Genomic DNA, 15,386 nt, shown 5'->3' on the forward strand with positions numbered 1-15,386 from the left:
GCGGCCCGAGAATCCTTGAACTTCCAAGGCTACGGGGAAGTCGGGGAAGGGAAACTGGGGGTGGCCAAGGCAGCCAGCCGTTTGCAGGACTTCAACGCTCCCAACTCTTCCCCTCTGCCGGCCCAGACCTGACACGGGTTCGGCAGCCGAACCAGGGAACAGCCAGGGCGTCTGGGCAGGAGGGAGGAGGGCCGGGCCTGTCGGAAGGAGTCCGAGGCTGCCGCCGCCCCGCCCGTCGGGCTGTCCGCCCCGCCTACCCGAGCGAGGCGGAGCCGGCGCCCGCCCGGAGGAGCAGCAGGAGAAGAGGTCGGAGTCGTCTCCAGGAGCCCTTAGAGACAGAGTCCCCGGCAGCGGCGGTGACGGCAGGGGCAGCGCACCGGCAGGCGAGTGAGCACCGAGCGGCGGGCGCAGGTGGCGGGTCCGGTCCCCGAGGGGACAGGGGCGCAGCGCGGGGCGTCGGCTGGCCAGTTCAGGAGCCGCCTCCGAGTTCCCGGTGCTGGGAAGCGAGATGGAGGGAGGGAACGGAGGAAGGAAGGAAGGAGGAAAGAGTGTCCCGGAGGGCGGGGACTGGTCGGGGCACTGGGCGCCGGAGACCGGGATGGGGGAGGGAGGGCAAGGGACGCCGAGACCCGGAGTCAGACGGCGCTCTCGCCCTCGACGGGCGGCGGTCGGAGGGCGCAGGAAGCCAGGGGCGCTGGGGGCGCGGCCCCCGGGACGAGGGCGGGAGTGGGAGGAGAGGTCTCCCAGCTCGCTCTCTTGCTTCCTGGTCTGCCCGCGGCAGTGCGCCCCGCACCGGGTTGGGGCTGGGAGGCTCCGGCGTTCCCCGCTCGTGCTTGCGGTGGTGCCAGGTTCGGGAGGAGGGCGGACAACTGGGGGAGAGAGGGGCGCCACGCCCCTCTTCCCTACTTTCTTCCGTTCTTTCTGGGGACTAGGCGGCGTGTGCGCAGACCTGGAACCCGCTCGGCGCTGGGGTTCTGGCGGGGAAATAGCGGGTCACAACGAGGACTCAGATCACACATCCCGCGAGGGACCCCCAAGCAGTGAGTGACCCGGAGACTGTATTTGCGGATGGTTTGAGGAGGTCAAGACTCAGACGTGAGTCTTGCGTGATTTTTTAAAAAGTACTGCCCCGACACTTACTGCGTGGATCAGAGTGACTTTTTAAAAAAATTTTAACTAGGGCATATCAATTAAAGCTAATTTTAAAACGCTGTCACTGAAGTCGTCCGACACTCACTTGTCCCTCGCCTTCCGTTTGTGCCTTGTAAACTTGACTTAAACCATTCATAACTTTCGAAAAGGATCCCGTGATTCTCGTTAAAACCCCGCCGTGGAGTGAAACTTTGGGCAACTAGAAATCTGAGTGAAGGAACTGCCGAGGCCTGTCATCTTGTGGTCACCCCTGTCCGGGCGAGGTTGTATACAAACAAGTGCACAGAGAAGGAAATGGCCAAAAACCGGCGAGAAGGGAGGTCCCCCGCGCCCACGTGTCAGGGCACGTTTAATGGCTGTTTTGAGTGGAAACAAACCGGAATGTATTAGACCTTGTGGAGTTGGGCAAACTTCACATGATTAGCTTCCTTCCCATCAGTTGTTTCCTCCCCTGCCCCCCTGCTGTCTTTGTGGACACTTTATATTTCCTGGGGCTGTTGTAGCTTCGTCTGAATAGACTGACTATAAGGAATCTTTTGGACCTTGTCAGAGGTAGGGACTGTGTCTGTGTGTTCTCTACTTTAAAAGCCGAGTTTGGCTTTGTTTTGAAAGTGCTAGTCACCACACTGCACCATTGCTGGTGCTTCGCAGCCCTGCGTGTAAATTATCGCAGGATGGCGGCCCTCACCTAGGAGAACCAGGAAGGCCAGCAGCGCTAGAATGACGGGGTTGCGTTTAACTGTTGCCAAAACAGTCACATTCAAGTAAGGAGCTGTTTTGATTCTTTAAAAAAAAAAAAGTATATGTGTCAGCAAGACCTGTTTTCAATAAACAAACATATGATTCACACATAATTTTTTAAAGTAATCAAACGTTTTACAGAGACTTCAGTGATAAAAGGACCTTGGGATCAACCATTCAGTTTCTTTGCCTTCTCTAACGGTAAACTAACACCATAAAACCCTGGTTTAAGTCCAAAAAATGCTGAAGAACCTAAGGGCTGCGTCTTTAGGCCTTATAAAAAAAAATGCAGTTGTATTTTTACTGTTTTTAACCCAGGTAATTCAGGAAGGTGTTGAATCTGGACAGCATTTAGATTTGTGTAGAAATACATAAAAATGTGGATCTGTGTTTCACAAGAAACCGGAAAGATTAATACTATAAAAATTTTCAATGTCACAAGCTCCAGTCTCATTTGAAAGCCTCGCTCTCTAACAATGAGATTTGCGGTGTTGGGCTTACGTTGTCACTTGTTGAAGGACGTGGGTGGTCGTCATGTTGTGATAGCAAAAAGCTGCGTAGTCGAAACACTTGAAGAAATGGCTAGCTAATATCAGATTAGTTTTGTTTACCTCTTTCTGAGAGAAGAAAATTTCAGATTTGGAATTATGTCATTTATTGTGTTGGATTTTTATTGGGTGTTTTTTTTTAAGTTTTATATGTCAGCTTAAGCTTAATTTAGGGAGGCAAGTTATGGAAGTCATATTTTTCTGGAGTCTGATTTGGAAGAGAAGCAGCCTAACAGTGGTTTGATGTATGGTTTTGGTGTGACAGATGTGGATGGGAATATTAGTTATTTAACTGTTTTCAGTCTGATTTGTAAAATGAGGATGATAGTGGTCTCTGTCTTGAGGGTTTTTATGAAAGTGTATGAAACAGTCTTTGGAAAACATTTTGCACCTAATACACAGATAATGTTCAGAATTATTAGATATTTTATCTACTGACCAGCAGCCGGCTATTGGATACATTAAAAGATGGCAGTTTGAACCTTCTGGAAACACTGGATAGAGCAAATAAATCAGGTAAAGAAGGTACCTGATTTTATAGATAGATGGATAGATAGGTAGGTACATAGATTGGTAGGTAGGTAGATAGGTAGGTAGATAGATAAAGCTTCTGGAATGCTAGAGCAATTAAATTCCAAAGAAGTTACCTGGTTTTATAGATATATAGAGCAAGATGTCTATCCATCTATCTGTCTAAAATATCTAAAATAGTTGTTTACATATGTGTGTCATGTTTCTACCACAATGGTATGAATAATTATGATTACTGGAGTAACAGTTTTAATGTGTTTTTAGTGTGAAGTTACATCGTATAATATTTTTAGAGCCAGACAATCATTTCATTACTCATATTTTAACTTTGAAGAGAATTTATATTTAAAATAGTCATGCTTATTAGCCCTGGGTAGGACATTAAACAGAAGCAGAAATATTTGTCTTTTACCTAGTATGATTTTTAATTAAAGTATGAAAAAAATGTGACCTGGAGTATACAGTTATTTTTCATGTACTGATGTCCAGTGCTAACAGATAAGCCTCAAGAAGTGTTTAGGGGGACTTCCCTGGTGGTGCAGTGGTTAAGAATCCGCCTGCCAATGCAGGAGACACGGGTTCGAGCCCTGGTCCAGAAAGATCCCACATGCCGTGGAGCAACTAAGTCCGTGTGCCACAACTACTGAGCCTGCGCTCTAGAGCCCACGCCACAACTACTGAAGCCCGCTGCCTGGAGCCCGTGCTCCTCAACAAGGGAAGCCACCTCAATGAGAAGCCCGTGCACGGCAACGAAGAGTAGCCCCCGCTCGCCGCAACTAGAGAAAGCCCGCGTGCAGCAACGGAGACCCAAAAATAAATAAATAAATATTTTTTAAAGGAGTGTTTAGGAAAGGACTAGCAGCATTTCATAAACGTTTTGTAAAAGCGTTGTGACTGATGGTAAACTTTTGTGAGACTGGGTGTTCCATTAATTCAGGGAATCTACTCATCATGTCATTGACTCATTTGCAAAATTTAAAAAATGCTTCCATCTTGAAAACAAACCCTTTTAAGTGTCTGTTGTTTTCTTAATGCATGTCAGGTGCATAGGATTGGGCCAATTGGAATCGTGGCTTGTGCCACAGATGACTTCTCGTTTACTAATTGTTCCACAGGGACTCAGATCATGCTTATAATATTTTTAAATAACTGTAAAGGGTACAGTATTATTATGAATCATTTCTTGCCTATGACATTATACTCTGAAGCAGCGGAGGACTCGATTGAATAAATTATTGATTCTTTTCTCTCTTAGAACATCATAGCATAGTGATGGATTCCAGGCTCATGCTTCTAGGTGTGTAGCGTGTGGGCAAGTTACTTAATACCTCGGTGCTTCAGTGAGGTGTTGGGAGGGATAAACGAGTTAATCTCTCTAAAGCATTTAGAACAGTGCCTGACACATAGTCTATGCTCAACAAATATTAACATTAAATTATTACTTACTGAAATTTTCTAAATGTTATGAGCATACATTATTTTTGTAACAGGAAAACAACTATATGAAATTTTAATGTTTCCCCCAAATCTAAAAAGGCTCAGTAATTTATATAGTCCTGTCAAGCAGTGCATAAGAAGTAAGAGAATACAATCAGGCAATTCTCATTGTGTCTTTTAAACATGAAATAGAGTGCAGTGTTCATTTGTTCAACAAATTAATTCTCCTAGATCTCAGTCCCATTTTCCTTTCTTATTAGAAACTTGAAAAAAAGAATCGATAACCCATGAAGTCCACCCTAGGATAGGTTAAGTAGGGGAAGGGTGGTGTGCCCAGTTACAGTGCATTATTACACTTACAACTAATAAAAAAAAAAATTTATGGGCTTCCCTGGTGGCGCAGTGGTTGAGAGTCCGCCTGCCAATGCAGGGGACACGGGTTCGTGCCCCTGTCTGGGAAGATCCCACATACCGCGGAGCAGCTGGGCCCGTGAGCCATGGCCGCTGAGCCTGTGCGTTCGGAGCCTGTGCTCCACAACGGGAGAGGCCACAACAGTGAGAGGCCTGCGTACCGCAAAAAAAAAAAAAAAAAAATTACGCATAGAAAAGAAAGTACAGACAAATGGATCGTGGGATTGTGGCGCTTCTCCCCATATTTTTGCCAATGAGCATGTATAGAAAATAAAAGATAATCCATTGGTGTAACAATTACTCAGTAAAACCTGGTTTATTAGCTACAAATAGCAGGATTTTGGTTTTGTTTTAGAAAAAACACCAGCTTGCATAGCAATCGGTCTTTGAGTTACATGTGAGAACTATTTAGCAGTAAAAGAGAGGCCCTTTTGGAAGTTTGCAGGTTTATCTAATTAAGAGATGTTTGAAATTTGGGTTTGCCTGCAGACGCTGTTTACCAACCTTAACTTTATGGAAACTGTCACTTCCCAGATCCCTCATGTCCCAGCCCTGCGTTGAGGAGCTGTGTGTATACAGCACCTGCCGCGTGTCAGAGGCCTCTAAGACAGTCACAAAGAAGACATACCTGCCATTAGTTTAATGGGAGAGTTCAATAGGTAAAAAAATATACCTTCAGCACAGTCGTGCGACTCCATTTATGGAGCTGTTCTACATCCTAGGCCCCAGTCTAACCCCTTTACATTTATGATCTTGACCAGTCCTCACAGCAGCCCAGGTGAGAAAGCTGAGGCTCCCTGAGCGGCAAGACGAGGATGTGACCCAGAGTTGTTCTGACTCCATATACTGTGCACTAAGAGCTCTGCCAGGGAGCTGCAGTGGAGGTGCTTCCAGCTAAAAGTGCTTCCTTATGGAGGAAGTTTCGTTTAGAAGCTGTAACTCAAACCAAGAGAAACAGGAGGAGAGGGCTCCTCTTGGGGGTGAGATGACCGGCCTGAGGAGTATTACCAGTGCCTTGCCATTGGGCTCATTGGCCTCCTTGCCCTCTGCAGCCATAGAAGTCGAATCGAAGCTTCCAGAATTGCCTCAGAGACCCAGCAGGCCTGAAGGGATCTGTAGAGTCAGTCTCTCCCATGCCTGGATTCCCCAAGAGGGCCTTGAGCGGAGATGGGGGCACCAGCTGAGTCCTACTCTAGAGCCAGCTCCCACCGACAGGTCCTGTCTCCCCACTTCTCTCTCAGGAATAAAGGGAAGAGCGGTTAGCCCGGTGCTTTGGACCCAGGCCAGAGGGTGGAGGTGATTTGACTGAAGGTTACTTCTAGGTGGATTATTCCATTTAGTGCCCAGTCTCTTGAAAATCATTTCTAGAGTCACTTAAATGTCTGGTTTATTGTGTCAGGCTTTATTGGGTGTCGTAAAAGTGCTTAGGTGGGAGTGTCTGGTTGCCATCCACTGACAAGGGGGGTTTTTGTCTTCTCTTAATGGGTCTGTATTTTGGAGGATTACTGTATAATCTCCTGTATAATAAAAACCAGAGTGTTGTAGACTGTTAAAAGACTTCTGATATTTTCACCTCTGCTGGAGAATTAGTAGCTCAAAGAAGATTTTCTTTTAGGTCTGCTTTAGTGAATCAGTTGCTAAGAGTCTTTTGTAATTTTTCACATTCCTTGATTGTAAGCACGTGACTTTGGGGCCAGAGGGTCGGGAGGCCTTATATTCCATTTGCTTTCTTACAGAATAGACTACCATTCCTCTTGCAGTCAGTGTCACGTAACTGACATAGGATCCCCTTGGTTGACTGAGAAGAGGAGCATAAGTTCTCATTTAACTTGGGTTGCTGTCATCACAAATGCTCCCCGGGTGGGCTCTGAATCAGTGGTCATCGCCGTGCTTGCGTGCCACGTAGAGAGCATTGCCTTCATCCCCAATGGCCGTGTGCAAACCCACATGAGCCCGTGGGGGTGGAATCTTAACTTCACCCATGTAGAATAATCAGGCTTTTACTTAGCTACAGATGCTACCAGCCAAGATGTCCCTGAGCACTGGACATGAAACCTTTAGCCCCCCTGCACTGGAGCCCTTTGACTAAGATTCCCAAGCTTGCAGTGACCTCAAAGTTTGCCTGCTCTTCAGAGACGAATGATGGCAGTTTAGCTCTCGGTGTGAGCTAAACAAATCTAAGGACGGAAAGAGGAATCAGGATCCAAAAGCTGCTTGGACTTTATCGAGGCGTAGTGAGGACTTTATTGATATGAAACCATCACACCAGGTTTATTCAACCAGAACCTCAGGCAAATTGGAAAAGTGTTGAAGCCAGCAGACTTGGTGCCTGTCCTGTACCTGAACTACCCGAACCTTTTGCAATGTTAGACCATGAGGCTTCATGTGGGCGTGTAAGGTCATGATTGGCTGCTCAGACAAGTTGTCCGGGGAAGGTTGAATGTCTGGCCAAGAAGCAGAAGAGTTGGATTGTGACTTCTTGACAGGGCTGCTTTGAACTCTTGTACAGATCGTTCACTGCACAAGACTAGCTGGCCAAGGAAGTTAAGTGGGGCTCAGATCTCTCCAAAAACTATGTGTCCTGGGCTAGAACTGCCTCTGCCAGGAGGAGCGGGCGCTTCATTCTGACTCCGTCAAGCCTGCAAGGCTGGGTGCACTTGGAGGGGTGGCCTTTTCCTAAGTCACACAAAGGCACAATCTGGCAGCAGCAGCCCTGCCTCTGCCAGCACCTTCAGCCCCAGTAACCCTCAAAATGACATGAGCCGGCTGAGTCTGGCACGTAGTAGGTACTTAATAAACGCCAGTGGAATGAAGGAATAAAACCACATTCTCTGTAGTGTGTGCCAGTGAAGTGGATGAGCCAGTGTTCTTTTTAATCAAAAGTAAAATTGATGGTATCTACTAGGAAAGGCACATTCAGTGGTGCGTGTTCCCTGTGACAGGCTTCTTCCTCTTTAGTTCATCATTTCTTAAGGGGCAGGTAAAGCCCAGCACTTGAGGGGTCGTTGGCGTTGTTTACTCTGAGTCCAGCACCAACAAACGTGCTCAGCATTGCCTGGTACCTGCGGGGCTCCTGCAGTGGTGCCTCCTGGGAATGGACAAAGGGATCCATGGTGTTTATTGACCAGCTGTGGGCCCTCCTCTTGGGGACAGGATGCAAAGGACACTGGCTGCAGGAGCCTTTGGAATTTACCTATGAGTGGCTGCTTCTTGTGTAGAAAGACTTTTCTAGTTTAGGGTAAGAAGTGGGGAGCCTTGTTGCTAAAGCCACTGACAACTGAGGAAGGGGGTTTGTCTGTGTCCCTTGCAGTGCCAGCTGCTGCTTGCATGCCTCTGTTTCAAGTTGATCCTTTAGAAAGCAGACTCTCAGAATTAACCTCCTCTTGGCTCCCCTCCTGAGGGGCAATCCGCACAGCAGGTAGGATCAGCCATGTTTAGTGGGTCAAACTGCTAAGACAGTGGTTCTGTGCATAGAGGTGCTGGCTTGCACTTAGGACCTTGGGCTTGCACTTAGGACCTTGGCCTTCTGCTGTTTTATGTAGAGGCCACACCTTGTGAAAAATGCCCAAAGGTGCAGAAACGTGAACGCCTTTCCCATTTAGGCTGGTTAAATGCAGTTTTCTTCAGGCAAACTCAGATTCCCAAAACAGGACTAGCAGGAGATAACAATTCCTAATAAGGATTTCCCACAGAACTTCTTTCGTTCTTTATTTTGGCTGCGTTGGGTCTTTGCTGCTGCACGCGGGCTTTCTCTAGTTGTGGCGAGCAGGGACTACTCTTCATTGCGGTGCACGGGCTTCTCGTTGTGGAGCACGGGCTCTAGGCACATGGGCTTCAGTAGTCGCAGCACGTGGGCTCAGTAGTTGCGGCTCTCGGGCTCTAGAGCACAGGCTCAGTAGTTGTGGCACATGGGCTTAGTTGCTCCATGGCATGTGGGATCTTCCTGGACCTGGGATCGAGCCCACGTCCCCTGCCTTGGCAGGCAGATTCTTAACCACTGCGCCACCAGGGAAGTCCCTCACAGAATTTCTTGAGAGAGCAAACTTACCTGTTGCATTATGGTATGATTTGATTTTACAAAATTCCAGGATTCTCAACTTTTCAGGAATATCTGTTGAATTAAGCAGAATATTCCAGCACATGCTTTGCCCTCTTTTTTGACATAAATATTTGATGAGCAGCATGCTTCAGCCATTACTGTCCAAATCCAGAAAGCAAATAAATGCACCTGGCATGCTGCCTGGGAGGGAATCCTCATGTTTCTGCCTTTGCCTCCCATTCACCTCCAGTTCTCTGACTTCTCCTGCTGTAATAAATGTCAAGGGGCTCAGGGACACCCACACCCAGCAGGTGATATCACACAGGGCAGAGACCACCTCTCCGTGCACGCCTCCTGAGCTCTGGATCCAGGTTCCTCTGATTTACTGATGCCAACGTGAGAATTCACCTGCCTCAACCCAGGTTTCCCAGAAGCCTCCTCAGCTTTGTTTCTTCCAAGCTGGGATTGTCCTATTCTTCACACTCCTGTGAAAAATGGTTTATACAACCTCTCCATTTTTAAAAAATTGGTAATGTATTTATATGGTTTACCCCCATATAAAAAGGTAAACACTGAGAAATCTTGCTCCCATCCAAGCCTTTTCCACATTCTCTACAGGCTGCAACTTGTAAATACAAGCAAATGAGGGTGTGCGTGTGTGTGTGCGTGTGTGTGTGTGTGTATTTAATGCTTCCCCTTTCTTTCACAAAAAGTGGTATATATACTGTTCTGTGTCTTGCTTTTTAAAATTAGCAGTCTGTCCTGGAGATCTCTATCAGCACGCTCGTTTTCCATTGTGTAGATGTAGCATGGTTTATTCGACCAGTCCCCTAAGGCTGGACCTTTGAATTGTTCCCAGTCTTTCGCTATTACCCACCGCACTGCAACAAATAAAGGTTTCATCTTGCTTTTGTGCAGGTGGACCTAGAGGATTGATTCCCAGGAGCGGGACTGCTGACTCGCAGGGCCCTGTCAGCCCCTTGGGAAGGGTTGGCTCATTTTGCCCTCTGCTCAGTAGCGTATCAGATGGCCTGTCTCCCCATAGCCCCAACGCATGGAGGGTGTCAGCTCTTTTTATTTTTGCTAATCTCATTGATGAGAAATGGTAATTAGGGTTGGTTAACTTTTTCGAATTGTGAGTGAGTGAGAGGATTGGGGCTATTTGTACATCTTCTCCTGTGGGCAGTCCAGGCCTGCCGATCCCCCCGTGGGCGTTTATTGACCTTTCCTCCTGAAGCTAAGCCTCTTGCCTACACCACTGTCAGAATCTCTAAAATACAGACTTAAGAATGTGATAGCTCTTTCGGGCCCAAGCGTAGAGTGGGCTGCCAAATTGTCAGTGCAAATTCGAGAGAAGTGGAAAGTAGGGTTTTATGCCAGTTGCTAATGTCTGATTTATAAATAGTTTTCGGCTAATGGTATCATTAAACTGCGGCTTCTCCAAAACCATTATGAAGATGACCTTCTAGTCTAGAATTTCTCCCTCTCAAACAAAAACAAGAGAGATTGAGAATATATAAATTCCAATGGCATTTCCTGCAAAATCTTCTAAGAAATCTATATTTTTCCTTTCATATGCATCTCCTGAAAGGTCATACATGCCACATTTTTTTGTGTGCGTACCTGCTGACCTGCTGAATAGGGCTCCTGTTCGCCCTTTGATTTAACCATCAGAGAGCTGTCTACTCTTATTTCCAGGGTGAAGGAAAAGAGGGAAGTAAAAGTACAAGGTAAAGAGACTGACCAGAGTTCAGGCTTCAACGAAGGGTGCAGGGTTGGAGTTCCACAGAGTCATCTTTCCTTTTTTTCTTTTTTTTTTTTTTTTTTTTTTGCGGTACGCGGGCCTCTCACTGTTGTGGCCTCTCCCGTTGTGGAGCATAGGCTCCGGACGCACAGGCCCAGCGGCCATGGCTCACGGGCCCAGCCGCTCCGCGGCATGTGGGATCTTCCCAGACTGGGGCACGAACCCGTGTCCCCTGCATCGGCAGGCAGACTCTCAACCACTGCGCCACCAGGGAAGCCCAGCCCCTTCTTTTTGAGGTGCTCTCTCAGTCAGCTCTTGGGATGCTTTTTTAATATAAAATTAATTTTCATCTTTTTAAAACTGAAATCCACCGAAAGAGAAATTTTGGTTGAGGGAAAAGATGACTGTGTGTGTCTTATTTTTTTATTTTTTGCTTTTAGAAATTCAAATGAGGCAGTCCTGTATAAAGTTAGCCTCCATCTCCATCAAAAGAAAGAGAAAAAAAACAAAACAAAACAGGCAAAACCAAGAAAACCCCAGCACCACAACAAATTCTCCTTCTCAGAGTTCCCACATTTAGCAGAGGCCCATGAAATCTCTAGAAAGGACGCTATGATCTTCCACCCCCAGTGCTCTCTTTTGAGCTCCAAAATGAGTGGATTATTACCTTGTGAAGTTGGGTTTTCAGCTCTCTGGATTCTTTGTTTTCCTTCCAGTGCTCCTGTCGCTGTAGTGTTGAGCTCCTGCACTATAGTCTCAGCTCTGTAAGAACAGGCTCTTGGTCTGTTGTTCTAGCCCAGGACCTAGAAGGGTATCTAGCACCTTGGAGCGCTCCATCAGTGGATAAATGAATGCTGCTGAGGGTAACCGCCTTCTGGACCTGGCTGGGTCTTTGTGGTCAACCATGTTAGAGATCCCATGTTAGCCAGGGGCCCGGGCTGGGGGTCACGTTAGCCATTCCTTGGCCTTTGGGCAGGATGCTCCAGCCCTTGTGCACCCTCTGACGGTGTGCATGATGGCTTAAGAGCTCAGGCTTGCAGTCTGATTCACCTGGGCAAGTCACCTGACCTCGAAGAGCCTCTGCTTTCCCATTTGCAGAATAAAGGTAATGACACGATATTTCAACAAATCTAAGGTGCCATCAGTTATGAGATGTGCCGTTATTCTATGAGCCACTAAGAAAGAAAAAAGAAATTGCTGCCAATCCAACTGTAGCTCCCATTAATCCTAAGAATGTATTCGTTTTCTGTGGCTGCCATAACAGATTACCACAAATTTAGCCACTTAAAGCAACACACATGTATTATCTCACAGTTCTGACATCAAAAGTCATCACGATTTTAGCTGGTTTCTCTGCTCTGGGTTTTACAAGTCCGAAATCTTATTGGGAGGCTCTGGGAAGAATCCATTTGCGGGGTCGTTCAGGTTGTTGGTAGAATCCAGTTCCTGGCAGTTGTAGGATTGAGGTTCTTGCCTCGTTGGTGGCTGTCAGCGGTGGGCCACCCTCAGCCCTGAGAGACCTCTCCTGGGTCCTTGCACTTGGACCCTACATCTCAGATGATGAGTCCTTCTCATGCCTGGAATCTCTTTGACGCCCCCTCTCCTCCATCCCTCTGCTTCCAGCCAGAGAGAGCTCTCTGCTTTTAGGGCTCATTTGCTTCGCTTGGGCCCACCTGGATATTCCAGCCTACTCTCCCTTAACTGCATCTGCAAAGTCCTTTTTGCTGTGTAACATAACATATTCATAGGTTTCAGGGATTAGGGTAGGGACATCTTTGGGGCGCCATTCTGACTACTGCAGTCATCCTAGTATCAGGGATGTTAAAATGTGAACAGAATATGTTTCTTAGAATTGATTAAACACTATCTTTGGTTTAAAGATTAAGGAGCTACTAATGTATGTAAAGCATTCAGGGTGTCAATAGTAAGTGCTCAGGCATTAACTATTATTATTATAATTAATAGTATGATCACAGTGCTCATATAATGCCCATCACCTTTAACTTCAGTTGAAGTTACTCTCCCAGTTAGATGCACTTGACAAACACTAATTGAGAGAGTGTAGTGTGTGGGCAGCTAATTTGATGACAGTGATGGTGATAGTTACTCCTTGAGTGACATCTATGTGCCGACATGTGCTAGGACCTTTACACACTTCTCAGGCCTTGCAGTAGCCCTCTGAAGTAGGCAGTACTGGCTCCATTTACAGGTGGGGAAGCAGGTTCAGGGAGGTTGAATACTGCTTAGGAGCTCAGCAGTAGTTAAGTGGTGGTGGCACCTTGCTTTGAATCCAGGTCTGCTGGCTCTGCAGTCAGTGCTCTTCGTGCCACCATATTACCTGTCCTGGTGTCCACCAGGTGTGTGGGCTGGAGGCGGTGGCCTCCTGGAAGGGAAAGGAACACAGGGGAAGAGGCGTTGCCCTGAGATGTGTCTCTCTTGTACTCAGTTGTTTCTTTGCTATTAACTGTTTAGCTTATCAAGGAGTAAGGTCCTCTCTCTTCATCCTTTTTTTCAGTTTTCAATAAACACAAAAATTATCTTTTTTCATGCAACAGGTATTTATCAGTTACCTACTCTGTGAGGATACAGCTGTGAACAATATTGTGGTTTACAATGAGAAATATATATACGATCTTTGTATATAGTTCCTGTCACAAAACTCCTGAAACCTTTGGAATTTCCCAAGTGATGAGAGCGATAAAGGTGTCTTTTGATCTGTTATTGAGGTGACTTTGGGACCACACCTAAGGATGGGGGCTGTTTTCCTGAGACTCAACCGTGTGATTAGAAGGGTGGAACTCTTGGTCCCATCCCTCAGACCTCCAGGGCAGGGGGAGGGGCTGAAGGTTGAATCACTCACCCATGGCCAGTGATGTAATCCGTCGTAGCTATGTGATGAGGCCTCCATGAAAACCCAAAAGGACAGGGTTAGGAAAGCTTCCGGTTAATGCGCAAGTGGAGCTATGGGAAAAGTGGTCCCCTCCAAGAGGGCATGGAAGCTCCGTGCCCTTTCCCTGCACCTTGCCCTCTGCATCTCTTCCATCTGCCTCTTCCTGAGTCATATCCTTTTATAATAAACCTAGTGATCTAGTAAGTATAATGTTTCTCTAAGTTCTGTGAGCCGCCCTGAGCCCTTAACCTGTGGAATCCGATGCTATCTCCAGGTAGATATGTCAGAATTGAGTTGAACTGTAGGACACTCAGCTGGTGTCAAGAATTGCTTGGTAGTGTGGAAGCCTCCGCCACAAATTGGAATTGGTGACCGGAACACTTCTATATACTGTGTGTGGCTTTCAAAGGGAGGAGAGTTAGCATTGGAGAATTTCTGCTTTTTAAACTATTTTAAGTGTAACTGGGGCAAAGGGGAAGGGAGAAGAGGAGGAGAGTGGTTTAGCAGAACTGGAGTAAAAATAGTAGCTACCTGAATGCAGTAAACTACTCTAAGATTGCAGTCTGCAGAATTTTCCCAAGACACAACTGTAGATTATCTTAGGCTCTTCAAATTCAGGTAGACATTCTTGAAAACCAACCTCATCATCTTGCCCACAAAGCCTGCTTTTCTTCCTGCCTTCTTTAAGTCTGCAGACATCTCCATCCACCCAGGATGCCAGGCTCTGGACCCCTGAGTCCTCCGAAACCCCTCCCTCCTCTTCCCCTCCCTACAGCTCAGATACCCCTGGCCTCCACCATAGCCTGCCACATCCACTTCCAAACTAGTCCGCATGCCTGGTCTGCTCTCCTCTACCCCCACTGCCTCTCAACGAGATTGTCGCCGTGGCTTCCTAACTGACCTTTCCCCTGCACACTGCCACCAGGGTGATTTTTCTAAAACATGGGTTTGAATATGTCACTTCCTGTCTGGCAGCTCCCCAAAGGCATCACAGGCTAGTGGTTAAGGGTTCACACTGTACAGTTTCAAGGCTGCCTGTGCTTCTTACGTGCTCTGGAATCTTGGAAGAGTTATTTAGTTGCCTTGTGCCTCAGTGTCCCCATCTCTAAAATGGGTGTAATAATAGCACCAACCTCACAGATAGGTTGTGGAATTTAAATGGGTTATATGCATGGAGCACTTAGGACAGTGCCTGGCACACACAAAGCCCTCCATGAACATTATTAACCCACAGTCCTTGATACCACGACTGTAGCTCACCTTCCCTACTGCTCTGCACCTCATCCTCCCACCCTCTCAGTGCCGCACAAAGCTTGCTGTGCGGACGGACTCTTCGCTAATGGTCAGACGCTAGGTAAGTACCCACATGGAGAGAACACATTTAGACATTTTCATAGCAAGTTTTACATCTCTTGAATCTAATGAAAAATTTGGCTTGCATTTTATATTTCATTTTTCTATCAGTTCTTTTTATTGCATCTTATAAAAGTATTGGTCCATGGTGAATTAGAAATAAAACCGAAAAGCTGATCTTTCACCAAGGATAGTTTGAAAAGCACTTCCCTGTTCCCACACATCCCAGCTAGTTGATTCATCCTGGCCAGGTTACCCATATTCACTGTGTAGCCTTAAATCTCTCTGGATTTCTTCACGCTGTTTCCTCTGCCCAGAGTTTATTACACATTTACGCAGCACCTATAAGTGCTAGGTTCTGCGGATATAAGAGTGAGTAAGATACTGCCTCTACTGAGGAAGTTTCCCTCCAGCTACCCAGTGAGTTTTTGCCTGTGTTTTGAAACCTAGAATACTTTTGTTCTTTCTTTCACCCATTAAGAAAACATTTATTAAATACCAACTGTTTACGAGGCACTTGATGCTTTCTGCTCCTGCCCT

At 46.7% G+C, this 15,386-nt stretch overlaps 1 protein-coding gene across 3 annotated transcripts in view; it reads left to right on the top strand.

The window, feature by feature from the left end:
* The first annotated feature begins 290 nt into the window (after positions 1-290).
* Positions 291-15,386, top strand: part of GNG12 (G protein subunit gamma 12) — a 125,016-nt gene continuing 109,920 nt past the window's right edge. The window contains exon 1 of one of the 3 annotated variants that reach the window (XM_022581130.3): positions 291-383. The gene's annotated coding sequence lies outside the window, so the exon portion shown is untranslated. Of the gene's footprint in view, positions 388-15,386 lie in introns of all 3 variants that reach the window. The other 2 variants (XM_089921191.1, XM_030759889.2) reach the window with 2 other exon arrangements.

This window comes from Delphinapterus leucas, chromosome 1, assembly GCF_059928025.1.
Source record: "Delphinapterus leucas isolate spDelLeu-1000000601 "Yukka" chromosome 1, BTC_Dleu_Yukka2, whole genome shotgun sequence".
Classification (NCBI taxonomy): Eukaryota; Metazoa; Chordata; class Mammalia; order Artiodactyla; family Monodontidae; genus Delphinapterus; species Delphinapterus leucas.